This window comes from Aethalodelphis obliquidens, unplaced genomic scaffold (assembly GCF_003676395.1).
Source record: "Aethalodelphis obliquidens isolate GAN/ISIS:26980383/991018 unplaced genomic scaffold, ASM367639v1 scaffold8, whole genome shotgun sequence".
Lineage (NCBI taxonomy): Eukaryota > Metazoa > Chordata > Mammalia > Artiodactyla > Delphinidae > Aethalodelphis > Aethalodelphis obliquidens.
The window spans coordinates 36,455,840-36,475,754 of NW_020837952.1; the positions used below are offsets into that span (position 1 = coordinate 36,455,840).

The 19,915-nt window shown below is 36.6% G+C and overlaps 1 long non-coding RNA gene across 3 annotated transcripts in view; it reads right to left on the bottom strand.

Moving 5' to 3' along the window:
* The window catches only part of LOC113620823 (uncharacterized), a 50,636-nt gene that overhangs the window by 17,360 nt on the left and 13,361 nt on the right, over positions 1–19,915 (bottom strand). The window contains exons 5-6 of one of the 3 annotated variants that reach the window (XR_003432931.1): positions 6,552–6,670; positions 5,373–5,484 (exon numbers count right to left, since the gene is read on the bottom strand). The exons of 1 other annotated variant lie outside the window; for it this stretch is intronic. This is a non-coding gene — a long non-coding RNA (uncharacterized LOC113620823). Of the gene's footprint in view, positions 1–5,372; positions 5,485–6,551; positions 6,671–18,441; positions 18,480–19,915 lie in introns of those variants that run through there. One more of the 3 variants, XR_003432933.1, reaches the window with a different exon arrangement.

Sequence of the window (19,915 nt, forward strand, 5' to 3'; positions counted from 1 at the left end):
TTTTTTTTTTTGGTTAGTTTTACTTTGCTCTATTCATTATTTTTTGTTTGGCATTCTATGTGTTCCTTTAAAATGACAGTTTCTTTTCTTTTTTTAATCTGAGAAATTAGGGTAATTTATTTCTTCAACTATTTCCTTCTATTTATTCATTGTTTATTTTTCTCTGTCTATGGAAAATCCATTATACATCTACTGAGAATTCCTCTAGCTTTCACATGTCTTAACTCTTAATTTTCCTTCTTTCTATCCCTTACTGATCTTTTCCTAAGATATATGAAAAGGGTTTCTAAATCTGATCTTTCAGTTTACTAATTCATGCTTTGGTTGTTTTCTTTCTGCTGTTCATCCATTAAGTTGTCTGTTCAAATTATTATACATTTCATACCCAGTATTTTGAATTAATTCTTTTTTATAAACACCTACTCTGTTATACCAATATTTTTTTTTTTATCTTTTGAAGATAATTTCTTTTCTTTTTTTAAAATCCTTTTTTCATCTGGTCAAGAAATTCTGCTTCTTCTCATACAAGATGTTAAATATCTGTCTTCTGAAGCAATTGTCTTCCTCATATAAATTGCTGTGCTTCCCTCCGGTAACCTTTCCCCTGGACATATCAACCACGAGGCTGATGATGAGTGTGGGGAGAAGTAGCTAAAGTAGCCCAGGCCCTACTTAGCAGCCACCCATAAATTTAGTACTTGGGAATAGAAGTGTCTCAAGGTACAGTCTTTACAAACTGTTCCACACCAGGCAAATTTATTTACCAGGCAAATTTACCTCCACCAATATTATCTTACTGGGATATAATTTTCTCACCTTCAGTTTCATAAAAAGAGGTGAGGATAAGAAGTAATAAATGGCAATGGCCAACCAATCTACTTATATTTCTTGTTATCTACACCCCATCTCAGCCCGATGATATAATACGATCCCATGCCCAAGCTAAAACAGCATGCTGGTTTTCTATCTTGCATTAATTACTGGCTGGACAATGGTTTTCCAAAGCAATACCAGTGGAAGACAGGGAGCAGGGAGACATCACAACTAAAGATTTGTCCTCGTACCTCTCCCTCTCATTGCACCTGGTTCTCTTCTACTTTGGAGGACTGTTTCCCCCTTACACTAGAATATAACCAGCTCTGTTTCCCAAGATTTTTTACAGTAAATGAATACTCCTACTAAGAAATGGAAAGTATTAAACATTTAATAAGTGTGTAACGTAAATATTCTACTTAGATCCATCAACCTCCCTCCCGTTTCTGCGCATCTCTAGGATTGAGCTAGGGAGTGAGGCATAGCAGCTCATGTTAGTTTGTCACCCTGTCCATCATCAGTTGATCTGTGCCATTTAGACATATTTCTTAAAAATCACGTTTCTGAAAGCTCTTTCAATTTCTCAAAATACATAAAAGCACCCATTACTCCGTGAGTTTTCAGTTTTCTGCCTGAAGAATGATATAATATTAATCTATGTACCTTATTTAATAGAAATAGGAACCAAAAAAACAACCTGAGGCTAATTAAGCATAAACTACCTCAAGCTTTAATTCTGGCACTATTTCAATTCTCAGTTCTTTGTTTATGATTCATATAATAGTTCACTTTAGACAAATTAATTAGTTGTGTGTGTCAAGCTAGCTAAATGCATGCTAAATATTTTCCCAAGAGAACTAAGTTGAAACTGGGTGCTATTAAAACCTTCAAATGAACAAAATCTGTTTTTAACAAGTCACACATTATTAATTGGAACTGGATAGTGAGGCATATTTTTGGATGCTTGCCGAGAATAATTATGGAACTTCTTTCTTATTTTATTGGAACAAGACAAGTTAATCAAGAAAAGCTAATCCAGCTCATTATGGCCAAAGCTTGAAAGCATGGCCATAAACTACTCACCTTTCCAGTTCGGGTTAGGGTTGAAAAAGTAAGTGGGATCCAGGGATCATGCTTATGCTATAGTTGATACCTTAGAGAGATCTTTGCCCAATTTATTCATTTTAAGTAGGCAAAACATTGGATATCCAGAAAAATAATATTATTGACCCAAAGTCACACAGCTGGTTAGTGGCAAGGCCAGAATTATGAAATAAATGTTTATTCTGCCATGTCCAAAAATGGCTAAAAAACAATGCTTATTCAGTAAGTTTTATTATATATCTTTCTACATTAAATCTAGATAGTACTTTAAAAAAACTTGTTATAAAATGTGTATAATTTTTTAAATAAAAATATGTTGCCAAATAATGGAGTTATTTCCAGGAATGATTCGTTTTCTGCCATAATATACTTTTTTTCTGATTTGTGTTTGCTTAGTATCCACTCACTCTTCTTCTTTTAGTACTTTAAGGAATTATCTTGCCTCTATTATGCACAGTCATGGTAGAACTCTTATTCAGTGTGTTACTGCTTACCCCCTAACCTAAGCAAGTTTAATCAGATTCTCTCTTTGAAGACTTTAAATCTTGAAAAGCATGATGCTGGTGCAGGAAAAAATATCAGGTGAAGCATGTTCATTTGGAGTAGTTATTGTAATCTAAACCCACAGATCTTCTGAGTGTAGAAGTAGCTTGACTCTTTACTCTTCTCATCACCTTCCCATTGCTCTTCTCATCATCCAGCTAACTGATGTCCATTTTTCTCTGTATGAATTAGCTAGAATTAGTTTCTACTGCTTGCAGTCATTGGGGTCTAACTGATCACTTATTATCTCTGTGTCTGAATCAGGATGTAACCTGAACCACATTGTTGTTTGTAGCCAGGAATGATATTGTTCCAAATAAGAATTGAGCTGGAACTATTCATATGTCCTACTGTTTCATTTGCTTGACCTTATATAAAAAAACCACAAAGAACATATGAGTTGACATAACTGTGAGCAAAACTTATTTATGATTATTAGACATATCTAGCCCTAATACTCACCTTAACTCAGTATCCAAATGAAAAGAAGCAACTGCTCTCATGCTTGAGGCTCAAGAGAAACACAAATGTATTACGGGTACTCTAAGGAAGGCTCATAAGAATAAAAGTCTTAGACATGGAGAGATTTCATACAATCTGCTTGTACTATTGAATTTTAAAATTTTGGTTGCCATGATATCTATTTTAAAGAAATGGAAAACTGAATATGTGTGTTATCAGAGACTCTTCCGAGTCATTCTGTTGAACTGAGAATGAGATCTAATTCTTTATTTGAGGCAACACGTTTATTGGGCATGAAAAGATGGTAAACAATTAAAAATGTGAATGCATGGACTAGATTAAAATGAGAGGTAAAGTTTGCACTAATCTAATAGAAAAAGCATTTGCGTAAAATGCTTTTGCATGGATGAAATTTTACATGAGTCTTTAAAAATTGTTCCAAACCTTTATCCACTCTCCACATCAGAAGATCTTAAAAGATAAAAGGACACACTAACAATTTACAAGTACGCCTGGACTGGAGGGCCTTGATGATTCTATTAACACAGGCTTTGAAGTAGCTTGATATAAAGCACATATGCTGTCTATAAATACAGCTTATGGTTGGCAAATATTCTAATAAAATTGATTTTGTTCATACCAAGGGAAATGGCCTTGCAATGGATGAAACGGCCTTTAAAAATACAATAAGGCATTTAAGTATCTTTGTCTGCTCTCAAAAATTTCAAAATGTCATCCAAAAGAAGTCTACAACTTTGTGTAACCAAATCCCTTTATCAAGTGTGTCAATGTATGTCAAGCCAGGTTGCTCAGGCAGCAAAATCAATGCCATCACAACATCAATTTTCCAAGATTTTAAAACATCTACTTTTGACAAAAAGTCAAATAACAGAAAAGTGTCAATTACCATAGATTAGATAAAAGAACCACAATGACTTTTTCCAGGAAAAAAATATAGCATTGTCTGGCAACTTTTTGCACTATGATAATAAACACCTAACAAATAAAAAAAGGAATTGTGATATCCGGGTTACCTAGGGCATGAGGAAACAGACACTCTCAAAAACCATTGGTGGAGAGTAAAAAGTGAAACTCTTTTTGAAAGAAACATCTTCAACGTGTCTACCCTCTGACATAGCAGTTGTGCTCCTGGGAATTTAGTTCTACAGGAGGCATTTGTGTAGTGATTCAGTGTATTCTCATGTGAGACTTCCTGAATTCAACCCTGGTTCTGTATCATACAAGTTATGGGAAACCTCAGGGCAGGGAACTTCAGAGCCACTGCTGGTAAAAGATGTTCAAACTGGATGTCAGCCCCAACTTGCCACTTCAAACAGGTGTTCCTGCGCAAGGAACATCCTGCATCATCTGAAAAGAGTAGGCAAGGATTATCAACTTTATAGGGTTATTGTGAGGTTCAAATGAGATTATCTGTATAAAGTGTAGTGCCTTGCACACAGTGAACACTCAATAAATGATAGTTGTTATTTTCTTATCATACTCTACAGAAAATCAGTGTTTGAAGAAAATTATTGTGATATTTATTGCAGCACTGCTTATAAAAGTAAAGATTTTGAAGTAATCTATATATCATTCAAAATCTAGTACAGCCTTGACATTCTATAGACTTTCTTTTTCTCCAGTGTTTTATTGAGGTAAAATACACATAACACAGAATTTACTACTTAACTATTTTAAAGTGTACAGTTCAGTGGGATTAAGAATGTGCATGTTGCTGTGCAACCACCACCGCCATCCGTGCCAAGGACTCTTCATCTTGCAAAACTGAAACTCAATAAACTTAAAAAATGATGAGGTGGATCTATGGGTAATACCGTAGAAAGATGTACATGACATATTATTAGAAGGAAAGTTGGAGAGTTGTAGTATAATCTGGATCTATTTTCCAATATGAGAGAGAGAGGGAGAGAGTGTATTTAAGGGATTATCCTGTCAGCACTAATTTTCTGGAAATTGCCTTTCCTCCCATTCAGTGGTTAGTAGAGAAGCGTCCCCGTTAGTACAATGTGACACAGTATAATGATCATCATTGCTATCTCATTATTATGCTGATTAAATGAGTTAATACTTGTATAGCGGTTAGATCACTGCTGGGCACTTAGCAAATGTCACAGAAATGTGTTTTTTTTAAACGCTTTTTATTTTTTCAAATTTATTTATTTATTTTTGGCTTCGTTGTGTCTTCGTTGCTGTGCGCAGGCTTTCTCTAGTTGTGGTGAGTGGGGGCTACTCTTCATTGTGGTGCGCAGGCTTCTCATTGCGGTGGCTTCTCTTGTTGCAGAGCATGGGCTGTAGGCACACGGGCTTCAACAGTGTGGCATGCGGGCTCAGTAGTTGTGGCTCGCGTGTTCTAGAGCGCAGGCTCAGTAGTTGTGGCGCACGGGCTTAGTTGCTCTGCAGCATGTGGGATCTTCCCGGACCAGGGCTCGAACCCGTGTCCCCTGCATTGGCAGGCAGATTCTTAACCACTGCGCCACCGGGGAAGTCCCTCTATTCTTGATACAATGAAAGTTTGGGAAAGATCTTCTCGATATGTGTCCTCTAAGATAGATAGGAGAATAATAGCCACTGAGAAACTATTCTTTTAGTCACCTTGATTTTATAAAACTGCTGCTACTACTACTAAAAGTGACAAAAGCAACATGAAAGTAATAGCTAATATTTCTTGAAATCCCCTGTGTCGGTCACTGGGCCAGTGCTTAACTAGCACTATCTTATGTAATCTTAACAAGGCTATGGAATAGATACCAATATTCCTGTTTCACATGTGAAGAAATGGAAGCTTAGAGGGTTTAAATAATTTTCCCGGCAAGTGTTAGAACCAGGTTATAGGGTCACAGATGTCCTATTTCTAGAGGAGCTTTCTTAATTATCACTAAGCGTCATAACCCCATAATGTACTGCATATAAATGCACACACATGTATGTTTACTGCACACATGTGTGTGCATATGTACTATAATGTAACAAAGAATTAAATCCAGCTATGTGCCAAGTTTTAGAATGCTAAACCATTGACATTTTCTAGACCGTCATCTATACACCTTACTTCTCATTGTATTACACTCATTTATTTATGTGTCATCTCTCCTGGACAGGTACAATTTTTTTCATCTGTGTACACCTCTGGTTTAACAAGTAGTGCATACATAATAAATTTCACTAAATTTTATAATATTGAAATCGAATTTAGAAATGTTTTAAAATAGCAAATCCTATAGTCTCCATTCTGGTTACATTTTTTGAGACCTTTGCCATTGGGATTTGACTCTCAAACCAAACCTCTTGTGTATACAACTTCCTCAGGATTACTTTCCTTGTATATTTTCTGCATTACTCACATATAAAGTGACCAGTCTGCCCCCTCCAGTTACAATGACTGAGTCCTGTCTAGATAATTCTTAAGACATTTTGACATACTCAACTCACTAATTTGTTTTTCCCTAACTAAGATGTTAGGATTAACTCTTTACCATATCTATAAAAATATCTATTTTTAATTTAAGAGTTATACACCATTGAAAAATACCGCTAGTCAAAACAGAACTTCTTCAAAGTAACATTATACAGTCATTCCTCCATTCACATCCCAAAGAAGCCCTTCATACCTTCATACTGTCAGCTTCATTTCCAAAGCTTCACTACAGTGTAAGGACAAGCCTTTAGAGACAACTTATGTATTTCTTCACTCTTTCTCTAGAATGAGTTTCACAATCTGCTTCTGAAACTTAATTGAAAGAAGTGCTTCATAGTATCTTGTAATTTCTCTGCTGTTTTATTTCCTCTAATATACAGCACAAAGACGCAAAGAAGAAAAAAACCATGTACATAGGTGTGTGGTAAGCTGGATTTCTGTAAATCTTTGAATAACTATTTCCAATCTAGGAAGAAACCACAATTACCTTCAGAACTCTTTATACACTTGGGCCATCCCTCTGGGGAGGCTACTCTATTTATATTCTGTTATTCCCCTCAGATAGCATATAAAATAAACTTTGCTCAGAACTTGCCATTGTTTAAGATAAATATTTAAGCTTATATTTTATTCTAAAGCAAAAAGAAAATGATTTTATCTAACAGCCGTAAGGGCAATAGTTGCCGTAATAATAATAATATAATAATAATGACAATAACAATAATAATCTTCTGTTTATTGAGACCTTGCACATTATATGTATCATTTCAGTTAATTCTTACAACAACTTGACTATGTAAATATTTTTATTACCATTTTGTTGCTAAGGAAAACTAACACTCAGATTAATTGCCAAAAGTCACACAGCTAACTACTTACCCATACATATTTACCAGGCCTCTTTGATTCTAACACCTACATTAGGTACTTATTATGGTTCAAGATTTTTAAAAATAATATGGTAGAAATTAGGAATAAATGAATAATCTCCAGGGTAAAGTGAATCATAAAGCTCATAGGGAATATGCTATTACATAACATATCAATTGGTATGGAATTTTAAAGGGTAAAAGGACTCTGATCTGAAGAGGCAAGCACTGATTCATGTAAAGCTAGTGTTTGCTGCTATTTGGTCTACTTCCAAAATGAAATACTAACGAGCTTACCAAGGTTTAAAGACCTCATTTGCCTCCCAACCTCACCTGTTCTATTTTTTCCTTCACTTACTTGTCTTTCCCCTCTTCAACACAAATGTCTTAATCTTTTCCTAACACACCTGTCTCAGGAATTTGATACACTGTTCCCATCTCCCTCAGTACTTACACAGTTGACTCTTTTTTTAAAAATCCTTCAAGTTTCAATATAATTGTCACTTCCTCTGAAATGCTATTTCTGGTCTCTCTACCTAAGCAAGTCCCATCTTTCTTTGCACACTGTTTGTTTCCCTCATAAGTTGTAATTTGCTATATTTTTACAGGGTGCTTACTTGTTTATTGTCTGCATGGAAGCTTACTGGTAAACCTAGTTTCTGTTTTTACAACATTGTACATCCAGGGTCTAACTAAAGCCTGCTCGCTAGTTGTTGAATGAATACATTATAGGTTAAACATAAGCTTATAATGTGGAGTGAATAACATTAAATAATTAGTATTTATATATAATGTTAAGGCAACCTCTGACATGTCAATTTATCATATCTCCACTTGCGATGTCTCATTTTTCCAACATTTCTTATCATAAACAAGCTCCCCTTACAATAGTTACCAAAACTCATAGTTGTATAATCTCACCATGACAGTGAAGTCCAATTGACCTTGACATCACACTAAACCAGTAGTCACTGGGTCAGAGTAACAAGAGGTGATGAGAAAATGAGGAAGGATGATTTATACACTGGAGAAACTTTTGATTGCATAAATACAGGATAAGACCTATTGAATTCATATGGATATAAGCCCATTAAAACATTTTACATATTGAAGAAAAGGACCAGTTGAAACAGATCAGGACACTGTGGGGCCTTCCCAGGGGAAGACCACCTTCCCCCCTGCCTTGTCCCCCACCTTTGTTTATAGAAAACTAGCTTCCTAGGCCTTCTCCGAGTTTCAAAGAGCACATTTAATCAGAGAGGTGAGAAAATACAGAAACAAAGAAAAGCAGTCAAACAAGACAAAATAATAATAGTTTAGCCATAAAACAAAGTCAAGGACCTTTGATTCCTCCTCAAGGGCTATAGATAATATCCTGAGCCATATCTTTGAGTTGTTTTGCAGATACTAAAACCCCCACCAGGTGGAAGAAGTTAACTGCATGCTCACCACCAGCATGTAGACCCCAGACTGGTTGGAACCAGAAGGTTGATGATTGAGATTCCTGAAACATCACCCTGTTACCTCCCCATCAACCAATCAGAGAATTATGCATGAGTTGATCATACTCCCTGTGATCCTTTCCTTCCCACTTTCTTTAAAAATCCTTCCCTGAAAGCCATCAGGGAGCTTTGAGTCTTTTGAGCATGAGCTGCCTATTCTCCTTGCTTGACCCTGAAATAAATGCTGTACTTTCCTTCACCACAACCTGGTGTCAGTAGATTAGCTTCTTTGCTGTGCATCAAGCAAGTAGGCCCAAGTTTGGTTCAATAACACAGTGGGGCATCCAAGGAAACTATTTTCAGGACAAAGATATTTTGTTTTCTTAAGAAAAGAAATGGATTGGCATAAGATAAAATTTCAACATAAGCTGCAAGCACCAAAAGAAGTGATGCCTTCACTGATCGAAGTTGGACTTGCACCCACTGTCCAGGAACCATTTATATTGTAAGTCCCAGGCCTTCTTATTTGATTTAATGTTTTCAAACACTTAGAGGACATTGGGAATATTGAATCTCAGTTCTGAGGGGGAAAAGAAAATAAATTAATTATCATTAATTAATTGATTCAGACTGTATACTCTCCATGTGCATGGTGCTCTGTAAAGACCTGATTGCTCAACCCTGTCTTGTTATTAGCAAAAATCCATAGTCCTGAGCCAAGGACCACAGGTGTTGTAAAGACTAAGAAAAAGATCTGAAAACAGCTTGCTGCTTTGTGTCTGAGTGTTTGTGCTGATAAGGACATCATGCAATAAATCTTCAAGAGAATTAAGTTGTGTCCAACCTAAAATCCAGCATTCCTGACAGATCTTCTGCTCTTGCTTTTGCTATACTTTCCTAATGGATCTGGTGTCTGCTAGGTGCATCTCGCTCTTCTCTTCTCTCCATATACTTACATCTTCAAATTTTTTTTTAATCTATAGTCCACTCCTCTGAACGTCACTCTCATCTGTACAACTGCCCATTCAACGTTCCTCCCTGGAAACATCAAAATTAACATCTGTAAAATGAACTCTGAGTTTCAACATCCCCCAAACTTTACCCTCCTCAGGTGTTTTCTACCTTAGTAAATAACACAAACCTAAGTGACATTCTTGCTCTGTGCTTTCTCTCTCCATATTCAGTCTGCTACCAAATCATATAAGCTCTATCTTCATGTTGTATTAAAAAATACTCCCCGTTCTTCACTATACATGGTGCAAGCCACCATCATGTCTCCTCTGCACACTGGAATAGCCTCCTAATGGTTTCCCAATTCTACTTCACATCATTTATCATGCATTTGCCACATGATAGCCATAATTATCCTTTAAAACATGAATCGTGTAAAGACACTCTGTTATTCACCATAGCTTTTCACCATAGCTATTCACCATAGCTCTGTTATTCACCATAACTTTCTGTTTCATTCAAAACTCAGTCCAAAGATCTGACCCTGACCTACAAAACTCTACACGATGTAACTCTCTGGGTGCCAACCACATCAGCTTCCTGATATTCTTCAAACACACCAAACATGCCCTCCCTCCCTCACCACTCCCAGAATTGTGTTGTTCCCTCTACCTGGAGAGTTTTTTTCCGTATAGTCCCATGGACAGTTCCACCACGTAATTTCCCTAGTCTCCTCTTCAGAGACACAATTTCTTTCCAAGTCATAAAAAATGAAAAGAAAAATCACCCCTCCCTTTTGCTCTATCTCTGCTTTATTGTTTTCTATCTAACCTTATAATAGTATGCAATGCTGATACTATGCAATGCTATATATTATTGACTATCCATCACTCTGTAGTATATGTTTCATAAGGAAAGGAATTTTTTGTTCACCTCAGTATCCCCAGCACCTGGAATAATATCGGGAACATACTAGAAATTCAGAAAATATTTGTTGAATAAATACATTACTCCAGAAATGCACCCTAAATCTGGTTATCTCAGGATTACCAGATGGCTTTTATACCAACTAAATGGAGATTCCTGGGGAAATCCTCAGGCCACCACATAATTTTGAGAAGACCATGCTTCTGGAATTTTATTCCAGCTCTGGCTTGTTATTTGCTCCCTACTTGCTACTCTAATATGCTACGTGACTAAGTGTGGACACTAAGTAACCAATTACCTGCCTTTATGATTTTTACCCTCTATAACCTTATAATAAAGAAGAAGGCAAGGCAAACATTCATTAGATACAACATGGTACTATAGAATTAGATAACAATTAATAAGACCTTCCAATATATATTTTAAAATTTCTTAAGTGCTTTCTCACTTACTTCCTATTATTCAATTGTCTTTAATATATTTCTAGGTCAACTTAATAGTTCCTGTTTTCCTTTTATGAGGATAGTACCAGCTTCTGATGGTACCGACTTCTGGGTGAAAATGCAACTCTATCCATTTTATTAACTTCAACTTAAAAATGCAGACTTTAATTGCTACACAAAGAATGTGCCATATTTTCACCAGAGCTGCTGCATTGCTTGACTACTAAGCAAACTGCACTTGAAGCTACAACTAAATAATCTATGCTGAAATTCTGGTTCGCATTGTGGCAATGGTTACATTTCATGATGTTTTGTTTTGCCCACCAGCTGAGTAGGGTAGTCTTGGGGAGAATTTTTAAGCTAATTAGGCCTGCATATTTCTATGATATCTGCAAACTTACACAACTAATTTTGCCTTCAGATTGTCCTAATTTCTCTCTAACATTCCCAACAGTCCTTTATTTAAGGAATGAATACAGGCTTTTTTCTGATGCAAATTGTCTTCAGACTGTGCCTATACAATTAAATAGAATAGATGTTTGAGATATTTATATAGATTGTTCAAGTTTAGGGCACATTTGTATGATTTGTTTTTGTGTAACATATATGTTACACACATATCTCACATATATGTTATTGATATGTGTGTATGTGTGTAACAAAATTTATTAATTCGTCAATTCAATAAATACTTATGAGCACCTATGTTACAGGCATTGTTATAGTCCTAAGGGTAGTGTGACAAAGAAAACAGACAAAAATACTTTTGGAACTTATTTTCCATGAAGCAGGGATGTAGATAAGACACAGACAAATAACTAAAATATAAAGTAATTAGATGGTGATAACTGTCAAGGAGGAAATGTGGAGCAGGAAAAAGTAATATAAAACATAGGCATAGTGTAATTTTAGGAAGAATGACCAGAGCATGTTTCACAGAGGTGTACTTTGGTAAAACAAGAGTGAGGTGAGGGCTCTGTTCAGATATCTGGGGGAAAGTACTCTAGGCAGAGGAAATAGTTATTGCCAAGGACCAAAAGTGGGTGCCTGGGGCTTCAAGGGGCAGCATGGAGTTAGTGAGACTGGAGCAGATTGAGACAAAAGAAGAGGAGGTCGGAGAGCTTGGGGGAGGGTGCTGCAAATGAAGGTCATCTAGGTTGCTGTTAGGACTTTGATTTTTGTTTTAAGTGGAATGGGAAATCATTGGAAAGTTTCTAGCAAAGAAGTGATGCGCTCTGGCTTACATTTTAAGAGAATTGCTTTGGCAGCTGTGTCGAATAGACCACAGAATAGGGCAAGGGTAGAAGCAAGGACAGCAGGTAGGTTCTTGTCTAATCCAGATGCAAGGTGAGGATAGTTTTGATGGCAACCCTGGAGTCTACAACGGGTCAAATTATGCAAGTAGAGTCAAATGTGGTGATAGACTACATGTGCATTTGAGGGTAAGAAAGGGGTCAAGGATTATATGAAAGTTGTTGATCTGAGCAACAAAATAGATAACATTTTGTTAAGTTAAATGAGAGAAAGTTGAAGGACAAGAAAGAGTGAATGGTATTAATATCATTGGTTCAGGGTAGATCGTGTTAAATTTGAGATGTGTTTTTGACATCCAAGTGGAGATGTCAAGTAGGCTGTTGAGTATATGAGTTTGGAGCTCAGGGGTAAAGTTTGTATTGAAAAAATAAATGTTCAAGATCTAAATGGCATTAAAAGTCATCAGAGTGGATGAGATCACCAAGGCAGTGAATGTAGATTGGGAAGGAAAGAAGTCCATGTCCTAATCCCAAGGACACTACAGCTTTAAGAGGGCAGGGAGGGCTTCCCTGGTGGCACAGTGGTTGAGTCCGCCTGCCGATGCAGGGGACACGGGTTCGTGCCCTGGTCCGGGAGGATCCCACATGCCGCGGAGCGGCTGGGCCTGTGAGCCATGGCCGCTGAGCCTGCGCGTCCGGAGCCTGTGCTCCGCAACGGGAGAGGCCACAACAGTGAGAGGCCTGCATACCGCAAAAAAAAAAAAAAAAGAGGGCAGGGAGATGATGAAGAATAATGTCTATAAAGGTAGAAACTGGAGCAAATGTGTTTTCTGGCAGAGTTATCAGTGTGTCATAGTTCTGGATAGGTGAACTGAGACCATTGAATCTAGCAACACAATTTGTCTTCTACATAAAAAATGTTATTTATCCAGATGACTCCACATGCTGGTATAAAAATGAATCTTCAAAAATACCATGATAAGAGCAATGTAATTATTCATGTAATTCTTTATTTCATCTACTGCTGCCTCAAATTCACCTAGACTGGACCCTGAGCAGAGAGGCTGGTAGATTAACATTGGCATCTGAGAATTTCATACAAATCACCACCTTTAAAATAAACTACTGATATATGTAGAACATTTAATGTTTACAGTGGCTTACAAGTGCATTATTGAATGTGTAACATTCAACATATGGGAATGGTAAATATTATTATTATTAATGTCATTTTACAGATGTGGAACATGAGCCTCTAAAGGAGGCAGTTTCACTTTGCATGTGTTGAAAATGGAATTTAAATACTGTCATTTGGCTCCGCAAGCCAATTTTTTCCTCTTATACCATTTTTTTGCAGAAGGATGAGTCCATTGACTCAAAAAAGTAGAATATGTATGTGTATGTGTGAATACGGGCATTTATTAGTTTGTATATATATTTATGTATATAGTGTGTATATGTGTATATATTCATGTGTAGTTGTGTCATTGTTTATCTGCTTTTCTATTGCTCTGCTCACATTCCTTTAATCATTTTCCCCACAGCCATCAGCAAGCAAGCATTTGGGAAAGAGACAGGGATTGCAACCTCTGCTGTAGCAAATAGAGCAAGTGCTTTGGAACTAAGGGTTAAAACTTCAGCTGTCAAAATTTCTACCTGCATGATCTTGGTCTAGTCACTTATCATTTCCAGCCTCAATTTCTTTATCTGTATAATGTAGATTGTCATATCTACCTAAGATTTTAAACAATCAAAACTCTGTAAGGGCGGAGAGGGATAAATTGGGAGACTGGGATTGACATATACACACTAATATATCTAAAATAGATAACTAATAATGACCTCTGTATAGCACAGGGAACTCTACTCAATACTCTCTAATGGCCTATATGGGAAAAGAATCTAAAAAAGAGTGGATATATGTATGTGTGTAACTGATTCACTTTGCTGTACACCTGAAATTAGCACAGCATTGTAAATCAACTATACTCCAATAGGAATTTTAAAAAATACCACAAAAATAAACCACACACAATGTGTAAATTTGTCCACTTAACTCTTCTAAGGCTAGTCTGGTTACCATTAGTACGTGCTTCCATACACTCCTTAGCATTTATCACACGCTTTTGTAACTATGAGCTTCCTGAGTTAGCATTTTGAAGACAGTAACTTTGCTGTTTTTTTTTCTATTTTCTCCCAAGAATATGGTGAAATGATGCCTATACAATGAAAGAATAAAGCCCATGACATATGTTAAGTGTACAATAAATAATAATATTATTAATGCCATTATTATATTATCCAGCTTCACAAAAAGCAAACCCATAATTTTGGTCCCAATGGCAAGAAAGTTGATTAACAAAACTGCATTACCAGAACAAGCTTTGCATCCAATCTGTACTTTTACTTACCATATGCCCATGTTAACTAATGATCTCCCAAAGTTAATTTAGCAATGCTACTAGAAAAAAAAATCGCTTTTAAGCTAATCCTACAGGTTGGCAAAACTCAAATTAAAGGTATTCGACTTCAGCTGATGTTTATCAGCTGGATAAGATATTCACTTATCCTTAATGTAAATCTCATGACTTCCAAGCTTCCAGGGCCACCTTTTCTTTTAATGTCTAATGAATCTGCACATTAGGTGATCTTAAAGTAGAGCTGAGTACATGGTAACTGCTAAACCAATGCTTGTTAAGAGAATTACAGAATCAATGAATAAATACACGTGACAGCAATAATTATTAGCAAAAACAAAAGATTAAAAAATACAAACATTTTTCTAGGTTATCAAATTCCAGAAAAATGACATCCCTGCTTTTTTTTTCCTACGAAGATCATAATCTTTTTTTTATGCTGTGCATGCATGCTGTGAAATGTTTTTCTCTTATTAATTTCCTTTTTACACCAAGTTTTTAGACAGCTGAAAATTATGAGTTTACAGAACAAGATGTACTTTCAGTTCTTAGTTTATGGCCGAGTACTATGGCATGCACTATTATGAAAACAATTCTAAACTGTGTTTTATTATATTATATTGTGCAATTTATATTCTGAAGATACTATCAACGCCAGAGAACAGACAAATTTAATAAAAGACACAGTGTTCCTATTGTCATAATCGTTATTAAAATGAAACTGTTCCCAGAAGGCATTTACAGTATCTTTTCAAAGATATTCTGCATACTTTGATGCATCAATTGGGGCTTCTAGATATGAATGGCAGCATCATAGATCTTAGAAATATACTGTAGTAAGCTGGAAAGGGAGTGCCTTATAATTATCCAGGCTGGCTCCTTCATTTTACAGGAGAGGACATGGAGGCCGAGAGAGAACAATTGATGCAACCTAATTCATGTCTAAGTTGTGACTAGACCTGAGGTGTCATGACTCCTATCCAAGGATTCCTTCTACTTCTATTGTCATTAATGGTAACAATCTTGTAGGGGATAAGTAACTTAATTATTATCTACTATTATTTTGATTATTTATCTCTTTATGTATTTTTTGTATGTCTCTTGATAGAATATAAGTTTCATGAGAGCAGGAAATGTTCTCATTTGGGATACTGCAGGATTCCCTATGCTTAGAGCATTCTAACACATAGAATTCATTCAATAAATATTTGTTAATAAATAAATAAAAATTTAATAGATATAATAGGTGCTACAAACATTTATTAAAAATGAGGACTGACCTCTAAGAAGTACGGTCTAGAACTACACACACAAACACACACACACACACACACACACACACACACACACACATATATACAACATAAAGCAGAATATACTAAATGGCATAAAGAAGTTGTAAGGTAATTAAAACAGCCATGTGACTCTTGCAGCAAGGAGTATACAAAAATTTCTAAGTAGCGATGAAGCTTAGGTAAAGTTACAAACTAAGATAATCATACAGGATATACCAGAGTTCTGTGACACCCTCAGCTCTGCTGGTTAGCTCTGGGTGCTGGAAGGTAAGGATTCACAGAGTTGATGTAGGGAAACTGAGCCTTAGGATGCTTGTAGGGTGAGTAGAAGCCAATATAAATGGTAAGAATATTTGGGAGACTAACAGGTTGCAGCCTGAGAATGGTTAAAAGATATTTGAGAAATAAACCAACATTTTTTAAAGATGTGGAGTAAAAATGGTAGACAAATGTTAAATAAGAGACTATTGATAGTAAGAGATTGGTTGTGATACATGGTCATGACTTGTGAAGAGATGGTGCAAAGAAAGAAAGGGAAGGAGGGAGGGAGGGAGGAAGGAAAACAGTTTCTAATTTTAGCTACATGATTTCCTAGTTATCTGACCTTGAACAAATTCCTTTCTGTCTGTCTCTAAAACTCATTGTCTCACTGTAAAGCAAGGAAAATAATACTTTTCTTATAAGATGGTTTGACAACTAAAGGAGATGATGCAAGTAAAGCTCTTAACACTATATTGGAACCCAGATAGTGCTCAAAAATGTGTAGCTATAAATATTAATTATTATATATTTTTGCAATAATGATAGCAGTAAAGACACTCTATGAGATAAATTAAATAAAAGAAAAATTGAGACATAGTCCTTGATTACAAGAAACCTATGGTTTAGTGCCACCAGAATCCTGGTGGTTTTAAATCTTGGAAAAAATTGGGTAGAAGATTAACTAATTAGAGAACTTAAATATTAACCCAGCTTGCAAGTAATTGACAGCAAAATACAAGATTACAAATGAATAGAAATAAAATATTTTGACAGAAAAAGAGATAAACAAATATATAGCAATATTCAAAATGTAAATTAAGACTTTTTTTAATTTATTGATAATGGTAAAATGGAAATGGTAAAAACACAAAATGTATTGTACATTAGATGTCATAACTCACTTGATTATGGAAGAACACATTCTTCATTTAAAATAAGTCATGTGCATTATCTGTCCACTGATGTGCAATGTCATTTAAGACATTCCATCATTCTCTGCTTGAGCACTCTTCTATAATCTGATGAGGTGTCCAGGGAAGAGACAATGATAGCCAAGGCATTAAAATGTAATCAAGATATGCAAATTTATATCTAAATGTGATTTGCTGGGAAAAAGAAATTAATCTAGGCATGGTCAAATAAACAATGTGTAATATGGATAATTAATCACCAAATTAGCAGCTACGGTCCCCTGAGGAAATTATGCAAATTGAAAAGGCCCCCATCCACTGACACAATTAGACCACTTAATGGCAAACTCTCAACGAAATAACCCTGGGGAACATCACAAAACAAATAGCCTAATCAACCTTAGTGTCCCAAACTCCATTGCAATGTTTAGGATTATTTAATATTGTTTCTTCCTGGTTTGAACTTATTCAGAAGGATTCCATCAAATTTTGCTAGAAAATATTCTAAGATTCCACACTATGGATAGTCTATTATGTAGTTCCCTCAAAGTCTAGTTTTCCTCTGTCAATCAACTATCTTATTAAAATCTGAAATCATGCAAATGATAAGGATTCCTGAATGAGCAAAGGCCAATTATATGTCTCCTATCAGTAACAGCAAAATCAAGGAAATATTGATGCACTATGGAAATGTATGTCCTCTGTGGCCTGATGTCACCTGCTTATTATATCAGCAACAAAGGATCTCTACTTCCTTGATAATAAATGTTGTCACCTCAGATAAGAGTATTTTGTCTTTAAGAATGTTAGGGTGCTGTCCCATACCTGCCCCTAAAGCATGTACCAAGTAATCATACCTCTGTTCCCTTTACTCCACTTACACAAAAATAGGTGACAAAGTGACTCCTGCAGAACCCTTTGAGATCAGGCCTAAGAGGACGCATGAGACTCTGCTGCTAAATCCCCCCCAAAATGTGACTCCACCTCTAGAAAGATCACAAAGCTGCCTGGATAGAAATAAAAGACGCTCCCCGCCCCCAGAAACGATTGATTGGTTGATTGATTTTATTCATTTTATTTTTGGCCGCGTTGGGTCTTTGTTGCTGCGCACAGGCTTTCTCTAGTTGCGGCGAGCAGGTGCTACTCTTCATTGTAGTGCGGGCTTCTCATTGCGGTGGCTTCTCTTGCTGTAGAGCATGGGTTCTAGGCTGTGGGCTTCAGCAGTTGTGGCTCACAGGCTCAGTAGTTGTGGTGCATGGCCTTAGTTGCTCCATGGCATATGGGATCTTCCCAGACCAGGGATCGAACCCGTGTCCCCTGCATTGGCAGATGGATTCTTAACCACCGCACCACTAGGGAAACCCCCTGAAAAGGGTTTATTAGGTATTTTGTTATTATAGTTTTGCTGCTGAAAAGACTAGTCACAGAGAAGAAATTATAATACCACTATGATTGCTGATGGACTAGTTGTACCTATCATTTATAGATACTATTTATATTGCTTGGCTATATGGTTAGTACTGCCACTTAGCTCATTTATTCCTCCAAACACCCTAACGTGCCCAAGGTCAAAAAACTAAGGATTAGCAAACCAGGGCTACAGATTCTAGTCTCTTAACTCTCCAAACGGCGTGCTAAATACCATGCTTACTGCTATGTCAGGTGATATACATCCAAAATCCCGAAGTCAGGGAATAAAATGAAGCAGTACTGTCCACTCTACTCAGACTCAGCTTTTCCGTGTTCAGAAAACCATACCTGATGTGACAGCAGATGCTACTTACGCTCTCAATGTCCAATCCCTCAGGCTGTCTGGAAGGACTGATCCCCACCCCCGACTGCCCAAGAAGGCAATGAATCCCCTGACCCTGGGAAGTGGGAATTATAACCTTGACATACATTTTTGCTTCTTTAATTCTCATTCTCTATCATATCCCCAAACTTAAGAGTCCTGTAAAAGTCAGATGGCGGCTAGGATCTTCTTCCCTGCAAGACTTATCCAAGAAGTCATAGACAAACATCATAAATTAGAGCAATGACACACCCCTTCTACCTTCATTAACAAATGTAAAAGCCTGCATCTAGAACCACAGTCACCTAGTATTGTTAGCAGTGAAAGTATTATTATAAATCATCTAATCTAGTGATTTTTAAACAATGCTCTGTAGGTCATGAGGGATTCCGAAGTGTACCTTAGGGGCTAACTATGGGGTGAGTGGGAGAGAGCAGGAGTCTGGGTCCCCCACCAACCTTCAACAATGTATGCTTCTCTTACAGACTAGGTAATCGTGCATGATATCCTTTGAAGAAAGGGCTTCACAGCTCAAAATATTTTATTAATGCCCTCCCTCCCTAGTCCAACATTCTCACTTTATCTGAGAATCACTCTGTGCAAGCCAACTCCCTAAGGCCACACCTGAGTGACCAGTGTTCCAGCACTCTGTCAATGCCTGTTGCCACGTTGGTATTAAATCTTGTCTATGATTCAGCAGTGCCTGTGACTCTTTCTATCCAAATGCTAAATATACTAATTTTTATCTTTGAGTTTCAGAGTCAGTCTGGATCAAACATTGATTTGACTAGTGAATCTGATGACCAAGTTCTTTCTTTCACAGTCCAGAAATTCTATGGAGACATCGTCTCTTCTGATTCTGTGCTTTTATACCAACATGATGATTGACGTAGCACACTTCCAATTCATAGCCCCCCATCACTTTCCAATAATGACCTAGGAGTCTTCTGCCTGTTCAAACTACTCTAGTCTTATTACTCAATCACTCTGACCACT